This window comes from Octopus bimaculoides, chromosome 16 (assembly GCF_046866305.1).
Source record: "Octopus bimaculoides isolate indiv1 chromosome 16, ASM4686630v1, whole genome shotgun sequence".
Lineage (NCBI taxonomy): Eukaryota > Metazoa > Mollusca > Cephalopoda > Octopoda > Octopodidae > Octopus > Octopus bimaculoides.
Window position 1 is genome coordinate 56,171,347 of NC_142943.1, and position 13,603 is coordinate 56,184,949.

Genomic DNA, 13,603 nt, shown 5'->3' on the forward strand with positions numbered 1-13,603 from the left:
GTGTGCGCCATATGTATGTATTATGGCATCCATTAAATATATATATATATATATATATATATACACAGATACATACATAGATATACATATGCATGTATATGTTTGTGCGTGTGTGTCTATGGGAGGAAGGAGAGAGAGAGTGAGAGAAAGAGAGAGTGTAGTAGGGAAGGAAAGAGCGAACTATTCGCGTATTATTTGACTCAGCATATTATACTCAACGGGTCCTGCAAGTTATAATAAAGCTGTACTCAAGTGTACTCAAGTGTACTCAAGTGTACTCAACGTAGTGAGAGTTAAATGTCACTCAATGAATACAAGAGATTACGCGAGTTACATCAAGTATTATGATCTGTTAGTGCCATAATGACTTGTCTGTTGATTCTGAACGCCTGTGGTACATGATACGAGTCCATCCGATTGCTGCACAAACCGAGCCGGAAAATTGAAGCTTACGCATAATTTCTTTATTCATCATCATCATATATACAGAAATTCATGCCAAAACTAACCTCGCCTGTGCTAGTGCCACGTAAAAAGCACTGAGCACACTCTGCAGAGTGGTTGGTGTTAGGAAGGGCATCCAGCCGTAAAAACCCTGCCAAAACAGACACAGTAGTCTGGGGTAGTCTTCTACCTAGCCGGCTCCTGTCAACCGTCCTAGCCATGCGTGGAAGACGAACGTTGAACGATGGTGAGGAGAGAGAGACAGAGAAAGAGAGATCCTCGTTAGATTCCTATCTTTCCAGCTTTGTTTATACTTGTTTATTTATACTCGCTTGTTAATCATTTGAAAAGCCTGTCTTTGCTTTGTCCTTATCTACATACATAGGCGTAGGAGTGGCTGTGTGGTAGGTAGCTTTCTTACCAACCACATGGTTCCGGGTTCAGTCCCACTGCGTCACACCTTGGGCAAGTGTCTTCTACTATAGCCTCGGGCCGACCAAAGCCTTGTGAGTGGATTTGGCAGACGGAAACTGAGAGAAGCCCGTCGTATATATGTATATATATATATATATATATATATATATATATATATATATATATTTATATATGTGTGTGTGTGCATGTGTGTGTATATGTTTGTGTGTTTGTGTTTGTTCTCCCCCTCAACAGCGCTTGACAACCGATGCTGGTGCGTTTACGTCCGCGTACCTTAGCGGTTCGGCAAGAAAGACCGATAGAATAAGTACTAGGCGTCCAAAGACTAAGTCCTGGGGTTGATTTGCTCGACTAAAGGTGGTTCTCCAGCATCGCCACAGTCAAATGACTGAAACAAGTAAAAGAGTAAAAGAGTATGTATACACGTATATATATTCTGTATACCAAACCCAAGGAGTCTTATCTGTCTGTTTGTATCAGTGTCTCCATATCTGCTCACCTGGATTTCCCTTATAGTCAATTGTTACCCCGCTCATTTGGTCCTTGGTAAAGATTTTGGAGCGCTACTATGCGTTATCTCCTGAGCGCTACTATGCATTATCTATATAGATATTCTCTCGATCTCATCTGTTAACTCTTTCTAACTAGAGAGAGAGAGAGAGAGAGAGAGAGAGAGAGAGAGAGAGAGAGAGAGAGAGACAGAGACAGAGAGAATGGGGGAGAGAAAGAGAGAGAGAGAGAGATAAGCGGATAGAAGGGTGATTGGCGGGGAATAAACAATACAAATTGTAGACTCTTATACTAAGCGTAACGTTCAGCCATTTGAGTAAGTCTTAGAGAAATGTTGACCCTGTCATTACAGCGATTTCTATGTGATTAAGTCATTCTAATCTCAACGTCAACTAAATAGCATAGACACAGACTATAGTATTTAACAGATGCAGTTTATCTTTTTAATCTTCGCTGCGTAGTTTTAATCTTTTTATTCATTATCTCTATGTCTCTAATTGTCCTTCATTTATTTCAATATTCTTCTTTCTCATGCCATGTAGTTTTCTGTTCTATCACAGCTTTTTCCATTCAGTTCCGGCAATATTTTATCCAGGTGTTGTTGTGGCCGAAGCAGCAGCAGTACTGATTAGTAGGAGTACTAATATTTTTATTATTAGTAGTAGTACTAGTATCAGTGTTAGTTGGTCTGCAAACTTCATGTAGCATTTGAGGGACGCTGCGTTTCCTAATTGCAAAGCTACATGCACTAAATTGAAATTTTACATAGTGTTTACATCTGTTCGTTTAATGTAGCTTTAGCGTATATGTTTGTGCATATATGTGTATGTAGGTGTGCATGTGTGTGCGTGCGTGTGTGTCTGTGTGTGTGTTAAAATGTGGATGCATGCGGACGTGTATGTCTGCAAATATGGCGGTACTGCGACTCTAGGAAGACTCGTAGACAACTGTCTGTTTCTATGTCACTCAGCATATTTAGTTTATAAATTCCGAACTCAGGACTGTGTTCATAATTATTTTTAAAAAGAATAATGTATAACGTCTAATCACATAACTTCTTCCTCGTTTGTTCAGTCCTTTAAAATAGTAATGGTTGTTGTTATTATTATTCAGCCCTAGGTCAATTCTGATCAAACAGACATATGATCAAAAACACTACGTCTATGTCTATCTTGTCTACTGAGAGAGTCATCTAAAAGTACATTATGTAACGCAATCTCGTATTTTCTAAGATGATGGGAAATTCCAGCAGATCAAACGATCATGTAGAGCCAACTTTGTTGGCTCCTAATTATACAGAAATAGTCTTCTTCTTCTTCTTCTTCTTATTATTATTATTATATTCTAAAAAGGATTGACGTAACTCTTCTATTATTATTATTATTGTTGTTATTATTAATTTCTTTATTGCCCACAGGGGGCTAAATATAGAGGGGAAAAAACAACGACAGACAAAAAAAGGGATTAACTCGATTACATCGACTCCAGTGCGCAACTGGTACTTATTTAATCGACCCCGAAAGGATGAAAGGCAAAGTCGACCTCGGCGGAATTTGAACTCAGAACGTAACGGCAGACGATATGCTGCTAAGCACTCCGCCCAGCGTGCTAACGATTCTACCAGCTCGCCGCACTATTATTATTATTATCATTATTATTATTATTATCATTATTATTATTATTATTATTATTATTATTATTATTATTATTATTATTATTATTATTATTATCATTGAGCTGGTAGGACCGTTAGCTCGCCGGACGAAATGCTTAGCGGCATTTCGTCCCATCCTCACGTTCTGAGTTCAAATTCCGTCGAGGTCGACGTTGCTTTTCACCGTTTCTGGGTCGATAAATTAAGTACCAGTCAAGTACTGAGGTCGATGTAATCGACTGTTCCTTTCGCCATAAATTTCAGGCCTTGTGCTTTTAGTAGAAAGGATTATTATTATTATTATTATTGTTGTTGTTGTTGTTGATATTAATATTATTATTATTAGTAGTAGTAGTAGTAATGTGTTTCGGTTCTTTGTGTGGAGGTGTTGAAGACAAGGAAAAAAGAATAAAGAAAAACTGATGGACGTGACTTGATACATTGAATCTGTACAACATTTAACTAAAGAAACTCTCTTGTTTGAATAAAAAAAAGAACGAAAACGAAAAGAATTGGTACATGTCATGTTTGAACCAACGAAATGTGTGTCTGTACATATAAATATTTTTTCAGGAACACGTGTTGATGTTTATGTACACACGCACAATAACAAGAGCGCGCGCGCACACACACAGACTCACACACACACAGACTCACACACACACACACACACACACACACACACACACGCACGCACGCACACACACACACACACGCACACATACACACACACAGACTCACACACGCACACACACACACACGACTCACACACATACACACAGACATTACTGCCTTTAAGTTGTAAAATTGCGAATGAACCACCCATATTATTTATGTGTGCGTGTGTGCGTGCGTGTATGTGTGTGTGCGTGCGTGTATGTGTGTGTGCGTGTGTGTGCATGTGTGTGTGCGTGTGTGTGTATGTGTGTATGTGTGTGTGCGTGTGTGTATGTGTGTGTGCATGTGTGTATGTGTGCGTGTGTATACAGATATCCATATATATAGTATGCATATATATAGATGGATATATATATATATATATATATATATATATAGAGATAGATAGATACATACAGACACACACACACACACACACACACACACACACACACATATATATATATATATATATATATATATATATATCCACACATGTACGTACATACTGTTGAGTACTCATATAAATACATATAAACATCTCAACATGTAGACACACACACATATATTTCAGCATTTATATATATGTATACACGTACACACATACCCTTGTATATAATTACCGTAGGTTTATATTTATTTTGTTAATTAAATTTCTTGTTTTTGTACTTAATCTATTTCATTTCGTTCTTTCATTCCGTATATTTAATCTATTTATTTATATTTTTAGTCGATAGAGAGCAGAAGCTGAGTAGAGATATGGGGTGGGGGATGATGCGGGGTGGTTGTTGCTATGCCATCACACATATAAACCATGTGTTTTGCTTTCATCTTTGAACTGCTATTTAGAAATGAAATGACCCAGTCTGAAGAGTGGCCCATGTCGAAATGAATAAGTTTGATGAACTCATTGACCTAAGCAGACAAGTTTTTATTTTTGAAGAATCTGCTGGAAAAGAAATCGACATTAAATTTGACGAGAAAACGGATTCGATTCTACTAAACTTCCACATGTCACTTGCCCTATCAGACAGACATTCTCAATTTTTCGTTCTACCACTTTCCGATTCAAACAATGTATCGTAAAATAAAAAGATAATAATATATTTAATATTACAATTATGATCTTTCTTTTTAATAACGAAAGTTTCAGCTAATCAATTTAATGTTATATTTCAAGATTTATTTTAATTTAATTATAATATAAATATATACATAGATATTATACATATGTTGTTTTGTGTTGGTTCTTGTATCTTCGAAGAGCGTAACTCCCACCCCTTTTTTTCTCGCTGAATAAGAGTTGGCGTGACTTGACTCTTACATTTCTGCTGCATGTTCTGACCATCGAAGTCAGGGTTTCGTACTCAGCTTTGAGCTTAAATCGTCTGAGACGCAAGCTCGAGGCCGTATCGACGAGCGGTGTTCCTTCACCATCGGAACCAAAAGCTTCGAAGCCAGCAGAGAAGAAAAGGCATAAAAACCAAACGAAAGGAGAGAAAGGGGTCATCTTCTACCAATATTACCATGCAGTCAGTGCCATTGACTCTTCTATGCAAGAATTGGTCTAATTAGTCATCGACGCCATCACCATAAAAGAAGCTTTCAGCAGAGAAGAAATTAAATTCACGGATGCGTGATAAAGCCGCCGCCGCCGCCGCCGCCGCCGATGACTTGGACAACGACAACGGCGATACATATACATACATACAGTTTTCCATACCGGTTCTGTTGAAGAACGTCTATCGAAAAGGTGCTGGTCAGTAGAAGACATTTAAACACTTCCTCAAGTAGCAGATGTGGTAAATCGTCGATCGTAACTCTAAGTACGTGAAGGCCCAATTCCAAATCATGAAAATATTAGAATACCGGAAATTTAGAAAAGAGAACAAAAACAAAAACTACAGAATCTCGAATGCCAAAATGACGAAAAATGAAAACTTCGAAGTTTAGACTATTTCAGATGGAAACAGTAGGACCCCCCCCCCCCCAAAAAAAAATATGATATTTGAAGACATTTCTCTTCAGTCTTGAAAGATTGTTTAAAAAGAAAAAAAACATTGCGTTCTGAATTCATTTGATCTTCACCGGAATCGATTTCAGCATAAAATCTTTTGAAAGCAAGAAACAGTGCGGTTCCCTACAGGCAAACAAATTTTGAGAGATTGCGAGTGGACATTTTTGTTGTTGTTTTTTTTTTACTTATCTCCCTTTGCCGTCATTCTTTCTCTGCGTCATACCGAGAGACAGACTTCGGTCTTTCAGTCGTTCTGTAAGTTTATGTTTGAACTGGAAAAATACAGAAAATATTAAACAAGAGGGAAATTAAAGACCGGAAATATTTGATCGAATCGACAATTTGAGTTTTCTCTTATGACTTCGAAATAGTATCCATGCACTTCACATATATTTATTTATTTAGTTAGTTATTTAGTTAGTTATATTGTTAGTTGGTTAGTTTATTTAGTGAAAATGATCACCTTATCTTACTTTCTTTTCTTATTCTGACATGGTATAACTGCAACAGTAACAACAACAACGGCAAAATCAAATATGCCATATGTTTCTGAAATAAGCTTTATTTTAGAACCATATGACTATAAGTAAACGCCTTTGAGATCTGTTTTTCTTATAATAAATATATTAAAATTCGGAGTTTTTCTTTTCGACATTTCGACATTCAGCTTTCTGGGTTTTCGGTTTTCTGATTTCTCGGTTATTTGAAATTCAGGCTTCTTAGACTCGTCCCAGGTGCTGCGCTTGTTTACAGTGTGTTTACGTCTCCATAAATAGCGGTTCCGCAAAAGAGACCGATAAAATAAGTCCCAGACTTAGCAAAGAAGTAAGTACTGGGGTCAATTCATTTGACATAAAATTCATCAAGGCGATGTTCCAGCATGGCCGCAGTCTAATGACTGAAACAAGTAAAACAAAAAGAAGAAAAAAAAAGGATTAAAAAGAGAAAAAAAGCGCTTTGAATTATCAGAAACTGTAATATTCCCCATTCAATGCTTTTAACCATTTTGTTCCAGCTCGTTCTGTCTAAATACACTTGAATATCTCCAGAATTAGAAAACATTTCAACATATAACTCTTAAAGACGGAGAAAAGGATGCAATTCTCTTCATGCAAGCAAGAACGAGTGAGTTGAGAACAGTTCCTGGCTTTGGCTAAAAGAAAATACGTATGAGGACATGTTAAGAAACTAGATTATGAAACACTCGTACAGCTGTTGAAATCCAATCATGCATTACATAATGGCAAAGGCGTTTGTGTCTAGATAAAATCTTTAATAAATCGACTTTATACACTATATTTAGTTAATATTTCAGAAGTAGGTTAACCTCAATTAAGAAATCAATAAATATGACAGTACAAGTGCTTCTTAAAATATAAAATAAAATCGTTGTCAACAAGTTTTTAGATGCGCGTCTATCACTCATATTAAAAAGAGCACGTGAAATTTCGTTTGTAATTGTGTATCTTAAAGATATAATAAAGTCAAGCTTTTTTGACAGAAAAAAGAACGTTGAAAGATTAAATGAAAAACACTGTTCCTGTCACGTGCCTCTCGATTCTGTTTGCAAAACCCATTGTGGCCCACTTTGGACTTCTTTAGAGAACTGTCCTTACTCTTCTCATTATACAGTTCTTAATGTGGGCAGAGGGAGTGAACAGAAAGATCAACTACGTACATTTGGCAATGACACTCGATAAGTGTAATACCACTATTCTACTGGTATAGTTTCTTTTGTCTGTATGAATTCTCTTTGAAAAATTTGGCTATATACTGAGCCAAATGTTATACATCAATCCAGTCAAAATTGGTTATGTACCTAGTTAAAAATTGGTTATATTCTCAGTCACATTTGATTGTATTGTAGCTAATAATTGGTCGCATGCTAATCAAAAAGCAGATGTCAGTCGAAGCAAAGTGCATGCCTAGTAAGAAACACGCAAAAATAAAACAACACTACTACTTAAAACTTGAAATACATCACAATTAAATTGCAAAATCAATATTAAGGTTAAATACACTGAAGCACTCCCCAATACTGCGTCTCTGATTAAATCATATCGTTTCAATGGAAGGATCGTCTTTAGATCGCACGTAAGCGTTTATTTTTACCGCATCTTTTGGCTGTATACCTCATATGAACAGGTATAAACAACATGTCCAATCAGGACCATTTCCATCACGGGCTAATAGAAACCTGCTATTAGTAACCACGTAATTTCAATATTACTTATTCAAAGGGCGGTGAGCTAGCAGAAACGTTAGCACGCCGGGCAAAATGCTTAGCGGCATTTCGTTCGTCTTTACGTTTTGAGTTCAAATTCCGCCGAAGTCGGCTTAACTTTTCATCCATTCGATAAAATAAGTTCCTTTTGTGCACTGAGATCGATGTAACAAACTTTCTCCTTTACCCGAAATTTCTGGCCTTGAGCCAATATTATTTACCGAAGGTAGAGGAGTAGTTGATTCAATCGTACATCCTCCGTCTCCTCTATTACTCGACTTCGCATGCGCCGGGTCGAAGGTAAAAAAACCAAGCCTATCAAAAGTGGATGAGCTTTGTGGAAGTCAATGGCGTTCATATATTGTGAAGATGGTGGCCATTACCAAAATGATCTAGCTTAATAGAACGCTTGAGTTGCAATTAAAGCGATATTTAATTTTCTGTACCGCGCCGTTTGGAGTCCATAGATTCCCCACCAAGATTCGAGTAACAACGGCAGAAATGTAACGGGAAAGATTTATACACAATCCGAAACAACGATAGCAAATACTCCCTTGATAGTTCTTGGTGAATTATCTGGTTACATCGTTTTTTGGTAGACTCCCATCATCAATCAACTTGGCTTTCATTTTAGTCGGATGCATACATTACCAGCAGCTGTTGTTGTTGCGTTTGAGTCAAGGTCAAGCATGATCGATCAGGCCTTCGATGAAAAATATTCCAGTCATGATTATCCAATCAATTTTTAGGCAGAGTGTATCTGGAACTACATTTGTCTAATGTGTTATTCATTAAATTTTTTATATAGAAGAGAAACTGTGGTCAGTTGGGGACTTGATGATTACTCCTAGCAGATCAAGTAATCAGTTAAAGACGAATGAACATACAGTAAGGTACTGAGGTAGATTATATTTACTTTTTCCCTTCGAAATATATTAATGGTGTCGTGTCAAAGTTATTCATTCTTAAAAGTTCGAAAGAGAAGTCGTTGAGTTGGAGTATTGCTAAAGTGAGGAAGTGGTTATCTTATAATCATTAGTTACACGTTTGAATCTCATCAACAATGTATTATTTTTATCTTTTTTATTTTTCAGAGAAATTGAGGAGAGTGTAAAAGGAATACTATTCAAATACAGGTATCGATATAAGCTATAAACAACTACACATCACATTTTCGTTTTTTTTGGTCGGTCCAAAATTGGTAGACTTGTGCTTATAATAGAATCCATTCTAAAGAGAAGCTGTATGTGACCCCTTAATCTGCTAGAAATATAAACCTTTTTTTCTTCTTTTTTTTTTTTGGCAAATTCTACCTCATCTTGACAAATAAATGAAACCTTCGTATAATATAGTCCTAAATATACAAAACGACATGGCGGTCACGAAGGGAACGCGATGTTTCATTAGTTTAGTCAACTCATTCAAACCCGTTCTGGGACTTAACAACAACAATAATAACAACAGCAATAACAAAAAACACAAAAAAGAACTATTATATTTTTGAAGAAACCAGAAGAAATGGGAAGCAGCATCAGTCATTATTTTCCCAAAGGCACTAAATGTCGTTTATGATATATAATATTCTATAAAGTAAAACCTGAAAACTGTGTTATCCCTTGTTTTTGCTACACACGCCCCAGATGTAAAATAATTTGATACAAAAGTTTTAGCTATTTTGAAAGAGGAGGGGGTTGATGAAAAAATTTAAAGCAAACAAACTTGAACATTAGCGAGTATTTCGACCACACACATATATATAACATTTACAATGATCGGTTATATACGAAATATTCATTAAATATTCTAAATTCGAATAACATACATCTAATTTAACCTCTGTATGTGTTTGTATGTGTGTAATATGCTGAGTGACAAGGGTATCTGCTTCATATTTCTGTGTGTTTGTATGTGTGTGCGTGTAACATATACATACATACATACATACATACATACATACATACATACATACATGCGTCTATACATATACACACGGACAGATACATAAATTTATATATGTAAGTTTGTATGTATGAATGTATGTATATATGTATGTATGTATGTGTGTGAATATATGTAACTGTGTGTGTGTGTGTGTGTATGTGTGTGTGTGTGTAATATATTGCGATGTAAAATGAGACAGCATGTTTAACTCATAAAATCGAGGTAAAAAAATGCGTTGAATCTTCATTGCAATAATATCTGTCATTAGTTAACCATAGACACACGCACACATACGCGCGCACACACACACATACACAGAAACACCCATATGCACGCGCGCTCACACACACGTACACACACATACATACTCCCTCACAGAAATATATATAAATATGAGTTTATGAGAGAATATCAGTATGCATGTATACATACATACATATATACATATATACATATATACATATACATATATATATATATATATATATATATATATATATATATATATATATATATATATATATAGAAACAATATATGAGTATATGCATATATATGTACATATATGTATATACGTTCATCCACATGTACATATAGATACATAAGTGGGTACATGACGTGGCAAAAGAACAAGGACAAAAATGGTAAACAAGGTGCAACAAACAAGCAGGCCACATAGAAACATCCCCTTCATCAGCTGCCACCATTAAAACTCCGGCGTTTCGAAGAATTAAGGCAGTACGCATCGTTAAAATGGTTCTTCCCACGAACACAAATTAAATTGTTTTCGTGGAGGGTAGTGGCGGACGGAAAACAAGACAGGAAAACGAAACGGTGAAATAAACAAACAAAAAGGCTGTACAGCCAGACGTGAAGTGTGTATGTCTTGAACGCTGTGAAGCACGTACAGGAGGGGCAAAGAAGTACGTGCGAGCTTGGTGATTCCAAGAACGAAAAGAAATAGCAGCCGGACACACGTGACCAAGGCTGTGTGAAGAGAAAGAGTAGCAGAGGGAAAAGGAGGGGAGGAAATTTTTGTATATTCTCCCATATATATATATATATATATATATACGTGGGAGGTGCTGGCTAGTTCTTGGCTTTGGGTAAAAAAAACAAACAATACAGGAGATTCAGCTAATAATGATTTTAGTCAACATATTCTCCTCTCAGATTCACACTTATTGCAACGGTCCTTCAATTTTTCAAAGCCTTGTAAAAGAACTCGGAAGCCTGGCCTCCAACCAAGCCTTTTGCGATACCCGTAAGGAGAGGAATTTTTTTAGCACGCCCTCGTTGTTGTTGTTGATACTCCGTCACTTACGACATCGAGTGTTCCAGTTGATCTGATCAACGGAACAGCCTGTTTGTGAAATTAACGTGCAAGTGGCTGAGCACTCCACAGACACGTGTACCCTTAACGTAGTTCTCGCGGGGAGATTCAGCGTGACATAGAGTGTGACAAGGCTGGCCCTTTGAATTACAGGCACAACAGAAACAGGAAGTAAAAGAAAGTTGTGGTGAAAGAGTACAGCAGGGTTCGCCACCATCCCCTGCCGGAGCCTCGTGGAGCTTTAGGTGTTTTCGCTCAATAAACACTCACAACGCCCGGTCTGAGAATCGAAACCGCGACCCTATGCACGCGAGTCCGCTGCCCTAACCACTGGGCCATTGCGCCTCGATAGCACGCCCTCGTACATATGTATATATGTATGCATATATATATATATGCGTGTGTGTGTGTGCGTGTGTGTGTGTGCGTGTGTGTGTGTGTGTATAACAGTACCCTATTATTTCGTTACTACGACTTGTTAAAAACATAGACATCCCAACGACAATTCATTCTCAGTTTAGAATTTCAGGCTTGGAGCGTTAAGCAAAATAATCCAACTAAATAGCTTTACGCTTAGCGCATGGCTTATTCTTCCGAATAGACAACTGTGCACCCCGGTGTTGATTTTCTGTTGCACACATTCCTCGATTGGTAAAGAGATCAACGTCACAACAATATTTATTTCATCACCACTTTTTTTAAAGAAGTTTAGAGGCCAATCGACGCCTGACGCGATTTTATTCCAATTAGACTGTTCGTGTCAGTGTCTTGGGAAGTGACGAATCTTGTGTGAGCATGTGCGTGTGTATACATTTATATATGTGCGTGTGTATGTGTGTATATATACTCTCTTTTACTCTTTTATTTGTTTCAGTCATTTGACTGAGGCCATGCTGGAGCACCGCCTTTAGTCGAGCAAATCGACACCTGGACTTATTCGTTGGAAGCCGAGTACTTATTCTATCGGTCTCTTTTGCCGAACCGCTAAGTGACGGGGACATAAACACACTAGCATCGGTTGTCAAGCAATGCTACGGGGACAAACACAGACACACAAACACACACACATATACATATATATATATATATATATATATATATATATATATATATATATATATATATATATATATATATATACATATATACGACAGGCTTCTTTCAGTTTCCGTCTACCAAATCCACTCACAAGGCTTTATATAAATATATATCTCTTTGTCTGTCCTTGTTTCTCCCCTCTATGTTTAGCCCCTTGTGGGCAATAAAGAAATAAGAATCGTTAGCACGCCGGGCAAAAGCGCCTGGTGACATGGAAGACTTTGCATTCCATCCTTCGAAGTCGATAAAATAAGTAGCAGCTGAACACTGAGATCAATGCAATCGACTTACACCCGCCCCAAGAAATTGCTGGCCTTGTGCCAAAATTTGAAATCATATAATTACACGCTATCGTAAGGTGGTGAGCTGGCAGAATCGTTAGCACGCAATGTTTAGCGATATTTCGACCGTCGCTACGTTCTGAGTTCAAATTCCGCCGAGGTCGACTTTGCCTTTCATCCTTTCCGGGTCGATAAAATAAGTAGCAGTTGAACACTGGGGTCGATGTAATCGACTCATCCCCACCTCACCCAAGCTGCCCTTGTGGCAAAAAAAAAATTTGAAATAATTATTACACATTATCACATGTTTTCTAGCATCGCTTCCTCCCACTTCACACTTCCCGTTCTACACTTGCCATTTCCTTTCAGCACACACACTCCTGTTATATACTCTTAATGCCCTCTCTTCCTCTCAGATTTTACTTCCTTCTCATTCCACGTTTTAACACTTTCCTCAACATTTCGCAACGTCATGATACACTGCCTTACGACTCAATGAGGGAAACACTACCCTGTCTCCAGGCTGTGACAAATACACTGGCTCGGGAACGAAATACGCATAGCGGGTGCAAACCAGGTCCATTTTCATTTTCATTTTATCTAGTTTCAGCTTATGAGCTGTGGCCATACTGTGGCACCGCCATTAAAGTGTGGGATGCTTACAGCACCTAGGTTTCTCAAGCGGTCACCCATCTAAGTACTCACTAGGCTCGACGCTGCTTAACTTCGGTGATCGGACGAGAACCGGTGCTCTCAGCGTGCCGAATATCTTTTACAAACAAGGTTTCTTTTTATTTCATTTTCTTCTTTGTTCTTTGTGTTTTTGAGAAGGATCCTAACTTCAACCTACTTTTTATAGATCACATTTTACGCACTGTTTTCTAAATCTCAGAGAAGTAACTTGGGAAGCAAATTTTGATTTCGCATCCCCCATCAAAAAGATTTAGGAGGTTTTGGTCGGCCCAAGGCAATAGTAGAAAACACTTGCCCAAGGTGCCACACAGTGGGACT

At 37.5% G+C, this 13,603-nt stretch overlaps 1 pseudogene; it reads right to left on the reverse strand.

Annotated features, from left to right (window-relative positions):
* Nucleotides 1-13,248: 13,248 nt before the first annotated feature.
* On the reverse strand, nucleotides 13,249-13,372 carry LOC128249735 (5S ribosomal RNA; annotated as a pseudogene).
* Nucleotides 13,373-13,603: the final 231 nt, after the last annotated feature.